At 35.2% G+C, this 12,507-nt stretch overlaps 1 long non-coding RNA gene across 1 annotated transcript; it reads right to left on the reverse strand.

The window, feature by feature from the left end:
• Positions 1-614: 614 nt before the first annotated feature.
• Positions 615-8,967, reverse strand: LOC145989446 (uncharacterized). Its single transcript, XR_014441849.1, has 4 exons — positions 8,887-8,967; positions 6,580-6,645; positions 2,825-3,109; positions 615-732 (listed from the first exon to the last, which is right to left on the reverse strand). It is a non-coding gene; the product is annotated as an uncharacterized LOC145989446 (long non-coding RNA).
• Between the last annotated feature and the right edge of the window lie 3,540 nt (positions 8,968-12,507).

Genomic DNA, 12,507 nt, shown 5'->3' on the forward strand with positions numbered 1-12,507 from the left:
AATATAGATATTTCACATGTATAAATTATATGTCATAAAAAAATTATTCAAAACTCATTTTGGTATTTTAGAGGACAATAAATGCTGGCAGACCAAGATAAGTGATGAAATGTTCAATCGGATGACTAATTGGTCATATCCTTACTAAAAAGGATCCATGTATATCACATGTCATCATGAATGGTTATTGTTTTTTTGAATAATCTTTTACGAGTGCAGCATTTCTAAAGTTAAGTGAAAAGTGAAGTAAATACAACAAATCAATCTAACGTTAAGTATTTCTCCAAATGGCTCATGCGTAGGTCTTATTTAAAATCGGATGCAATTAATGTCTTAAGCAAGGTCACATGCTGCATATAAAAATAAATAGATTGGGACTTGCAAGTAATTCACATGTAACCTTTGTAGAGGCACTCTTTACTTTTCTGTCCTGAGAATTTGAATCACTGGCGAATATTCTGTACTTGACCCCTGAAACAAATATGTATTAGTGGTATGTCAGAATGCAAAATATATGCAAGAGAGAATTTCTGTGTTATTGTTATAATGGAACACATCTATCCAGAAAATGGGTTTTCATATTACAAACATGTGCAAATAATTACAACATAATATTTGTGTGATTTTTTTATTTTTACAAACATTTCATAAATTTGAGGATAATGATTAATAATAAATAACATGAAGAAACAATTGTTGAATTGCCATTTGTAGAAATGTTTTACCAGAAATCTGGAAGGAAGAAAGAAATAATTAAAATAGTATAACTATTTCCTTTTAAACTGCAAATATAAAATATATATACAGAGAATTCCCTGACATTCGCTACGGCACGGCATCAGCGCTTGTCGTTATATATATATATATATATATATAATATATATATATATATATATATATATATATATATATATATATATAATATATATATATATATATATATATATATATATATAATCATAGGCGTAGCTAGAACTTTATATTTGGGTGTGCACAAAGAAAAAAAAATGAGGTGTTGTACCTTTTTAATAGCATATTTTGCAACACAATCACTTGACTCTTTAACTGCACTGATGTTTGTAAACGAATATAAATTCACTAAATGACAGTGTTGAAAATTTTTGAATATATGTAGTAGAAAAAATCAAATTGCATAGAAATTACACACACAAAAAATGTTCATAAATGTTAGAAACAAATACATCAAAATACACGTCATCTATAACAAGAGACGTCTGTCAAAAGGTACAATGTTCTTAAACTCATCAATAACTTCATTTACATCAATAGACTAAGCTTTTTCCTGTTTCACAAATAGCAAGAGCAAGGCTTCCAATCTATCCTGCTTCTAAGTTGCTCTTAATTTAGTTTTAACTTGGGTAAGCTTGGAGAAAGCTCTCTCTCACACGTGCAGTACAGAGTAGAATGCAGTAAATATCTTCTTTCTCCAATGACATCAAAAAATCGAAAAACTATAGACACTCGTTTCATCAGCGATAATGCACACTTTTGTACCAAGTAATGACATTTTCAACTTCTTACAAACTGCCGCTTATTTTCTCTCTTATTGAAATATCTGTCTTTAATTCTCTTGGATAAAGCAGCCCGTAGCTACGCCTATGATATATATATTATATAAAAAAATGTTGGGTTCCACGTCTATCCTGAATTAGGAACATAAATGATGGGGTAGCATTGTCCAGGGATATAGCCACAGTGGTCTTGTTGGTAGCTTATCTTACTTCCACTGGCAGAACTGGGTTCAATTCCCAGGGTGAATGATCTAAGGTTGGAATTTTTCCGGCTTTGTCCATCCATAAAGTGACACACATGAGGTAGATTCATTACAATCGTGTGTATGTAATATAATGTATCTGACTTTGTAATATCACCAAAATGTAAATGGGGTGTTGTGTTTTGTGTGGGGCAAAAAGTTTGTGGAATTTCTTACAAATATTTGAGGAATATTAAATCTGATACTTGTACATATGTGGAGCACCATTTTTCACATAACAGTATTTTCCCACAGCACAGTGTGCTATGATGTCAGGGGTCCCAGGTTTGAATCCCGTGCTGGATTTTTTGTGAGTGTCCATTCATCAGTTTCATCATATTATCACTCATCTTCATCATTGCAATTAGTCCAAAGTTGCAGGAAAGTGATGCTAAGTAACAAAAATCAAATCAAATCAAATCACTGTTTTTCCTACAGCAGATCTTATTGATAAAACTATATACTCTTGCAAGTGAAGTCAGTGTGATCATATTTCCACACTTTACTGTGAACTGAATTAAAATAAATTAAAACATTACAAAATGGTCTTGAAATTCCTTTTTAAAAAATTAATAATAATCTTAAGTCCTTCCCTGCGGCGACCTTGAAAGGGAAGTAGGTCCAAAAAGAAATCGTCTCTATAGATACAACCGCAAATTCGCTTCATCATCAATAATACAAGAAAATAATTAAAGACTTCCTTCAAAATGAAGCTAAGTTAAACAATCTATATAAATACTCTGCTGCAAATAAACATTACATATTAAGTAAGGTTAATGGTAAAGTTCCCCTGCATACAGCATTAAGGCTGGGTGGGACCCAGAGTCACTTTATGCATGGACAAGGTCAGTAAAATTGACTTTCCACACAATACAAGAACCGTTAATTTTGAAATGCCATCTATATGTAGGTGCTACGCAAAAACGGCCCATTTGTTGAGAGTTTACATATAGCTCCACCTCAGTTAATGAGTTAATAATAATACTTCATTGAAGATTCTGAGGTATACTTTATAGAATATTAAAAATAAAGCAAGTGCTCATTCCTTACCATTAAAAGTATGCAAACCAAAAGCATTGAAATTGCTATCACTGTGTAAGTGACTACTATCTGCTTCACTTCTGTGACTTCTTGGGCCTCCTTGACCATGGTTCACGTGCCCACTGTATTCGGCATTCCCCTTATGGCCATGGGAGCTACCCCTGTGGTTTCCCTGGTGATGGCCCCCTCTGCCACCTGCTCCGTGCCCTCCGCCATGATGTACGTTGGCACTGTAACCTCCATGGTAGTCATAATCATCATTGTATCCGGCATCATAGTCTTTATTGGGCCCAGCTAACGAAAGGTAAAATTCGTGTTACTCAGTGTTTAACGTAAGACTAGAAACGGTGAAGAGAGGCATTTGTCAAACCCATTTCCCATTCAATGCTCACTTTGTGTTGATGCCAGTTGTAACATGATACAATAGAATTATAACATTATACACAAGTGAACAATGGGTTTATTCATAGGTGCCTGTAGAAAATTTTCTGATAAGATCAACATTGGAAACTGTCTTGAACTGGAATGTATATTGTCAATATATGAGGTGCATTCAAGTTCTAAGGTCTATTTTTATACACATTTTGAAAATTTGTGTGTTTACTCACTAAATATATTCACAGTATAAAAAGTATAAAAAACTTACGTGAGTGAGTATAATGGTCGTAAATCTCCTAGCAGATGACGTTTCGCGGGAATCTGTGAAGTTCTCATTGGAGGGGATGTAGCATTCGTACGCTACAGTAGTCATTCATTCTGTATAGTAGTATGGGTACACCGTTCTTTTAGAATTATCTCTTAGCCTACATGGCATTTTTAACTTCATGTAATTTTATATTCCATATCCCAATACCCTTTTTTTACCTAATCCTGGATTTATTTTTACATATATGACGAAGTATTTTATATACTGAAAAGTAATACCTGAAGAAGCAAAGTGTAGCTTCGCGAAACATCGTCTGCTAGGAATTTTACGACCATTATACTCAACGTAAGTTTTTTATACTGTGAATGAGGTCTATTTTTTCTTCCATAAACAACTTACACAACAGAGATGAAACTTCATTCACTTCTCAACATAGTCTCCCTCTAGACGTACACACTTTTCACAGTGTCGATGCCATGATTGCATGGCTGCCGCGAACACTTCTTTAGGGGTCTGCTTGCCCTACTGGAAAATTGCCGATGCAATAGCAGCACGAGAGGAAAATGTGCGGCCCCAGAGAAAGTCCTTCAGTGTTGGGAAATGCCAAAAATCACTAGGTGCAAGGTCAGGGAAGTATGAACAGCATGTCATTTACTTCAAATTTGTTTTTCATGAAGAGTGGCTGAACAATGGCTGTCCAATGAGGAGGTGCCTTGTCCTGACAAAAGAACACAGCTTCAGCCATTTCTGGCCGTTCCTTTCGCAATGCCTGAAGCAACTTGATCCTCAACTCAGTTTCATAGTTTGTACCCATCATTGTGGTACCCTTAGGATAGCAATGCGTGAGCATAACGCCTTTGCTGTCCCAAAATATCCCTTTTCTCAGCAATGGAGTAACTGGCAACTGGCGAGGCTCCATTGGTTTGTTTTCACACGACGTTCGACATTCCTTGAACTATTGGACCCACGAACGCACATTGCTCATGTCCATGACACTACGACAGCATGTCTCAGTCAATTTAAGATGAATATCTATGGGTGTTACTCCACGCAGGTGAAGAAAATGGATAATAACACACTGTTCTTTCGATGTAAGTGATGTCATTTCCAGTATTAAAAACATATCAGTCAGTAGATAGCGTCACTAAAGTCCTCCCACCCAAAGAATGGACTTGAAGAAAGCCAGACTTTCCGCCTCCAGTTCAAGAGGGGGAAAGCGGTGTTGCTACCGGTTCCTGCACGCCTGATTTTTGTCCAGTCGTACACGACACATCTTCCTGTCAACAACCCCCTTCGCTCGCATTTCAGGGAGAGGCAGGGAATCAGAGACCCATTCGCTTGCTACGTGGCTACGTATTAGGCTTCGCCGTGCTGGCTTTGATGAGGGTGCCACCTGTTTCGAAAACGACCCAAAATGAAAAATTTGGCAACACAGAATACCACAAGAACTCCCCCTCCGGACGGCAACTGGACAAAGCCGATTGGTTCAACTGTTCATGTTACCCTCCATGTCTTTCGACAGAAAAGACAAAAATAGAATTTCCAAGTCCGTTCTTTCGTCGGAATCACTGTAGCTTCCTATGGGCCGTTTCGTGCTGTCATCTGGCCTCATGAACCTTCAAGAATGGATGCTTCTTCTCAAACAACTCTCACGTTTATAACTGCTTCTAGTAATGAAGAAAAAATAGGAGACCTTAGAACTTGAATGCACCTCGTAAATAAATAAAATGCATCCAAGAACTGTGTAAAAAGTTGTGCTTACAACAAGTTGGACTTCAAATTTTTCTTCAAAGATTGCGGAACCATTACAGTTTCTTGTTTAGGCATGCCAAGATATTAAAAGAATTGAAAACAGGTAAAAAGATGAGCCGGGGTCATACTGTTGTGTCTTAAAAGTCAGGCTGACTGACAAGTTGAGGGCCTTGGCAGGAGTCTTTGAATATCTTGCTTCAAATTAAGATATGTATATCTATTTCACATTTTCTTTTGAACAAGTATTATTTTATTTATATTAACTTAAGTGATTGTGAAAACTGGGAAGAAAGTGCTATATTGACACAATTGTTATGGTGTCATAAGAGAAAGATTGTTAAAAATGTAGCAAAGAAAAATATTTTTAAAAAATATACAAGGAGCAATAAAGAAACAGGTGAGAGAGAGAGAAATTAGAGAAGCAAGATACACACACACACTGAAAAATAGAAATAAAAGAAGTGAGACGGAAAGAGAATTCAATAGGAAAGAAATTAAAATAAGTAATCAACACTGGAAAGATTATTTTAAGTCTAAAATGAAGGTGAAAATCTGAAGTTACAAGAAAAGAAACATGGGAAGGATAAAACGGTTGAAGAAGGGAAGAATAAGTATGTGAATATTCCATATTCGATGGAAAAGGGGTCAAGTGACTCTCCTACAAGCACTTGTGATTCATTTAGCCCACCCATCCATCATACCCTTTTGTCATCAGTGCTGTAGTGCGGTGCTACAATTGCTGATGCATTTGGGAAGTGACATCTAAATTCAAGACATGTTCCATATTTATGATTGCGAGTTCTCTACCAAGAAAAAGGACTACCCAGTACATCAAGCTGAACAAACCAAAGCACTATACTATAGTTACGCATTATCAAAAATACAATTTTCTTTTCCGTCATAGGGGCTAATTTTAGTTTCCTATCAACTAATGGCATTAAAATATGTTTTAAGGTTTTAAAAATGGTTTGTATAGATCTGATTGTAGCTTTGTATATTTACTATTCTTTTCTTATTACTTATTGTTAACTGCCTTGTTAACAAAATCCATGATTTTACCACCAAAAGTTCTGTGTTTAAGTCCTCACTTGAGCATGACTTCATCAATTTCAGCTAATGATGGTTCATCCTCATCATTGCGATTAACCTAAGGAAGCATAAAAGTGATTAAAATATCATTCTTAATTCAACTTTCTTCTAGTTTGCTGAAATATGTCGCTTCTTTTTTAAGACTGCAAAATAATTGCCACCCTAAAATACATATACATTTTGCTTAGTTTTATTTTATTTATGTCTCCACCCATAAGAACATGTGAAACTTAGCAAAAATAAATATGATCGTGTCATTATAATGTAATTCTTGTACCTAATAGTTTGAAGCGTTTCCGATGTACTGGTCCACCACTTGTATCAGGAGGGAACTGTATGGGACCTGTAACACAAATATAAAAATATTAATTGATCCATACATTCGAGCTTTCCTATCATTTTCATCATTGTTTTCAGTGAGAAAAATCCCCATTTTGTTTCGGAATACAATTGTCTGTGTTCAGAATACAATATACTGCAGTAAAAATTCCTATTCATCAGTTTCTTACAAACCTCCTCTGCAATTACATTTAACTGAGTTGGGTGGTAAATTTCAAGAATAAAAAATTAATGTGCTTGAATATAACTTTTAAAACAAACCTATTGTAATTATATGAATTTCCATTCATTACAAATTTAGCATTATTAGTTTCTTTGAAATATTATGTAATGTAAATATATAAATACAGCTAACAGGAAAATGAAAGAAATTTTATTCTCAGGTGAAACTAAAATATAACTTCCATAAGAGAGAGTGGTTTAATATTGACTCTCGTATTTGTGACATTTATTATTGGAATCTACTCTTTTGAGTAATAACAAAGATAGAGAATATAGGTATTACCGTAATACCAATAACATAATATGAATATTGTCTCAAGTTGGTTGTTACATCAAAACATTAGGGAATTAACCATGAAAGCTAACAGAAATAAAACACACGATACAATTGTATATAATCATTAAGAAGTTACCAGTATCTATGGATCAACAAAGTGTAATCATAAAATTTAACTAAAACTTCTTACACCACATGCTGTAACAATCATGGTAAAATCTGATTTATACCTTGTAGTCAGAGAAGTAAAAAACTGCACAAAACAAATACTGGTCAAAAATGTAGGTCCGAGCTTTCAACCCCCTCTCAAGATCAGGGAGGCGAAAAGTGACCCTGAGAGATAATTGCAAGCTCTGACCTATGTTTTTAAGTTGCATCATGCTGTTTAGCTCTCTGGCTGAAATATAAGTCAGATTTCACCACCAATGTGTAATCAGTTGCTAAGTTAGAAATTCTGTGTAAGTCATGGATTCAATGAATTTTTCATCCCTCAATAAATTAACAATAATTCTCATTGATGTAATTAACCATAGGTGTTGCAATAATAATAATAATAATAATAATAATAATGAAATACAAATAAACTACAAACTTGACCATTGAGGTCGAGAACTGTGAAGCAACTTTTTCGCAATATCTATTCAGAAAATATGTGTGTCATCACTGCTTTTAACTGTCCGCTTCATTTCAAATAGCTGGAAATCTAGGATTAAGCTGAATGAAATACAACAGTTTTGGCATTAGACAGCCTATGTAGAAAACAAATCTTTGAAGACAGAAATAATTAATAATTCTGTTTCGATTTTCTTCTTAATATCAATAATGTTACAAGGAGCCATTTGAATATGACACTGAGGTGTTGTACCAACCACTCAAACTCTGATGTATTACTTGCTTGAGAACAGAAAGCAGGCCCGTAGCCAGGGAGGGCTCAGCTCCCACCTGGAACTGCTGTCAGCCCCCTTCCCCCCAGCACTATCATCAGCTCCCCTTGACGTTAGGTAAACTATTTTGCATAATTTATTTGCAGTGAAGAGTGAAAATGTAGACAGCTCACAACTTTAAGGATATTCCAAAGAATATGAACAGCATCTATTACATTCGGTCATTTTGTTTATGAGCAGAAGTAGCTGCAAGTATTTAGGATATTCTCTAGACTTCAGAAAGTTCTTTCATAGAGGAGCTTCTTTATCTGTACCTTCACTGTCCCTGTTGCAACCTCCTGTTTAGACAGAAATCTGTGACTTTGATGTCATCATGCAAATTCCCTCTGCATCTGCATCAAAGGTCGACAACTCCCTAGTTTTGGGAAGGAAGATGAGCTTAATTGCTTCGGCCAGGGGTGGAATATACTGTAGGCACTGTGATTGAATAGTGTGCATTTTTTGTGTGTGATATAAATACCTGTATCTTCTAAAGTAGTATGGAGTGTGTAAGGGATGATTTCAGTATCAGTCAATTAACATTTCAAGAGATGTTTTAAAAGATGTAGAAAAATGTAGTATTTATATGATATTTTTAAATTTTATATAACTTAATGAGCCCCCACACACATAATTTACCTTAATTTAATACTGTTAAATTTTTGAAAAATGGACTTGGTTTACAAAGCCCCCTGATAACCCGTGAGCCCCCTGGAGATCAATTCTAGCTATGGGCCTGACAGAATGTTGAATATTTCATATGAAATACGGAAAGTTTTTAAATTGTATTGTCTAAGTAATCATGAATATGAAATGTTTTTACCTGTGTCACTAGATCCTTGTCTTCCACTGCCATGGCTCGTTGCATCTACTAGTACTAGACAGCTATACAGAAAAGTAATCTGTGGAGGGAGAAATAGTTAATAATTCCGTTTTCGATTATTTTTTTATTGGCAGTAATGTTACAGGGAGAATCTTGAACATGGTGGCACTGAGGTGTAGTACCAACCAATATTATAAGTGTAGAGTACACATTTTTATTGCAAACATTGTTTCATTTGTAGCAGTTAACTGAAGCTGTGTGTATATGTGTATATGTATGCATATAATATAATGTATGAAGATCAACAAAATCTTTTAAATTGTCATGGTAGGGAGACAAGAGATTTATTCAGAATTCACTTCCCCATGTTTTAGTGCAAAAGTTGAAATGTTTTTGTGAAATATTCAAACATCAACCTCTGATTTATTACTTTAAATATATCTTGAAAGGGATAGAGAAGAACTCATGAAAAACCTGGTATTTATATGAATCTTAACCACATGTGAATTTTATGTGATATATTAGGTGTACATGACTGATGTTCAAAAATATCCTCATCTCCCATTTCTCCATTTATTATTTTGTTTTTTTCTGGTGATAATACTGGCACATATCTACATGGACGTCCGCAGGATTTTTTCCAAACAAGTCACATTTTCCCCCAAAAGAGTGAAGTTCCCTAAAAATCATTGCTTAAATTTGAATTTATGGTGTTAATGCAATAATTAACACATATTATTGTGGCTAAAATGAAATTATATGTGTGAAATACATAATTTTTTGTTGACTTTCATTTTCCAGGGGGGCCACGGTCCCCCTTGCCCCCCTTCCGGACGCCCATGCATATCTAGCATGGACGTAACTTAGGGCCTAACTTTGAGGGAGCAGAATCGAACTTGGGGCTTAACTTTGGGGGGGGGGGGGGGTAGACTCAAAAAGTTTTCTATCATAAAAATAATGTCCAGGATTATTTGCTAAATAACTGTGACATTTGTGAAATCACAAATATTACTCTTTATTACTTTGCTCCTCAGGTCCCAGGAGGTTAATAAAAGTACCCTTAATGTGTAAATATTCATAAACCTGAAATTTGGGGGACAAGTGCCCCCCCAGGGCCCGCCAAGTTAAGCCTATGCATCTACATACTTTGGTGTGAAATTAATAGTCTATAGCAGCGGTTCTTGAACTTTCCTACACCGCGGACCCCTTTCAGATATCACTCGCCCTCGCGGACCACCAAGAATTAACTCAAAGTTTAAAGCCCGGAATTTGCATCATACATATTTGTATCTAGTGTTTCATCACTGATTTTCACCATTTAAGGAAGGGAAAATTAAATGAACGCATGCATTTAATTTTATTTGCATTTTATTGTAATGTTAATTGTAGCAATTACATTCAATTAATTAAAAGTATATAAAATACAACTTTTGTATTAATAATACTAACAAGAGATGACACAACACTACTTGTTAATCTTATTTCCTGTGAAAGAGATGATGCTGCATTTCACTGACAAGTCGTGATACAGTAGGCCTATGTAACATTGTTATTCGTACACATAGAATTTCCGTGGAAAAAATGTCATATCTACTAGTAAATATAATCGATTTCATATGTACCTGGAAATTAATGTTAATGAAGGTTTCACCAACAAATGTCAATAAAAATGTATGTTCAAAGTGTATAAACAAGAGAAAAACACGCTGTTTCATGCAACATTGTTATTCGTACAGGCAAGAGTTTCAATCTTCCTCGCATACAGCGCCACCGCTATTCGGGCGATTTCGTGCAGTTTGCAACTTGGTAATAAGTTTGAACATGCAGGCGCGCTCCCCGACAAGTGGAATACTGGCGTAGGTATTGTTGTAGGCCTATCGTCTATCTATCAGCGTGTTCGAAATGGGCAAGGTGAAGGAATTTAGTTCCGATCTGAAGGATGTTATTATAAATTTGGCCCTTAGAGGTTATTCGTTAAGAAAAATTGGACAAACAGTCAATAAATCACACTCCACAGTTCAATACATAGTAAACAAATTTAGAGAGCAAGGTTCAACACAGAATGTGCCGAGAAAACCAAAAGAGGAATTTAGGTAAAAATGGCAAAGTTAAAATGGCAAGCGGAAAAAATGTTATAAGGTGGAGGAACAATTTCAAGTGTCGAGGAATTCTAAAAACAAAATTATTGAAACAAAATCCTGTGTGTTCCTATGACCATAATCATTCGCCTGAATATGATGCTGTGAAGGTTTAAGAAAATCAAAATATTAACCCTCCCTTCATATGAAATGTCATTATATGCTAGAAAAGAATATTGCGCTACGAAGTTCAATAGAATATACATATAACACCCGAAATAATGAGCTTCTAAAGCCATACTTCACAACACGTTGACTACCATGAGACCCAAAAGTGGGTCTCAAGTATCGTCATTCATGAAGCCGTGATACCCACTTCTGTGTCTCACCTCATCAATTGCTTCAGGCCGCGATACCCCTATATGGGTTTCACTTGTCATTTGCTAACATGTTCAAAGATATTGTTTTGGCTCCAGAATGTTACACTATACTCGTAGCCTGGCCCTAGATAACAACAGGCGATTACAACAATGGCGTACAAATGGCCGTAACATTGTAGTAATAAACCTAGTGCTCTGTGATTATTTATGATGACTTTTTTTGTTGATTTTCAATACAACAGGCCACATTAAGAAATGCATCGTTGTTTGACATTTGTTGTATTTCAGGCAAGAATTAAACAAAGAAGGAGAAAAATAAAGGAGTGTAGATTGCATTTCGTGCAATATTTTATGGAAGAAGCACTTCTGTTGTATGTTCTGTTGACGATGTATGACCAAGAAACAGAAAATATGCGTCCAACACTGGACGAGCTTGAAAGTTCAAGTGATTGAAGTTCGTTATTTGAAAAAAAAAGTCATTTACAAAAAAAAGTGAATTTATGGGTCTCATGGCCTTCTGAACAAAATTCTCTTCTCCAGGCCACAATACCCAAAACTGGGTCTTAAATTTAAATTGAATTTTCAACGGTTTTTGAATTGTTTTGAAATTTCTTGTGCTTCACAGATCTAATGATACCAACTTGATCCATTTTCACATTTTTTCATACTTGGCCCCACGATGTCATTCAGACAATCTGGCCTTGGCAGTCAACGTTTAACATCAGTTCAAGAGGAACCCGAACATATGGCAATTAAAATATTCAATAACCTACCAATGATATTAAAGCAGGAAATATGACAAGTTTCAAAAACAATTTTTTTAAAAAAACTATTAGTTAATAAGGAATATTATAGAGTTAGTGAACATCTAGATTGTAAATTATAGAAATGTTGTAACTATATTTTTTATCTGAACTGTACTGAACCCTCCAAATACCAATGTATATGGTTTATATGGAGTAATGCAATTCAAATTTGAACATCCTACAGAGTAAAGACTGTAGGCTTTATTGTGGAAGCTAATCAGGTGCATCCAGCAAGAAAATGAAGCAGTGGTAGCGATCATTCTGCACGCTGAGAGAGGACAACTGCCAAAGAAGAAAACTTGCCATTTTCACTTTGGCCATTTTTTCCGTTGCCATTTTTACTTGGCCATTTTTACC

This window comes from Lepisma saccharinum, chromosome 6 (genome assembly GCF_977018435.1).
Source record: "Lepisma saccharinum chromosome 6, izLepSacc3.1, whole genome shotgun sequence".
Lineage (NCBI taxonomy): Eukaryota > Metazoa > Arthropoda > Insecta > Zygentoma > Lepismatidae > Lepisma > Lepisma saccharinum.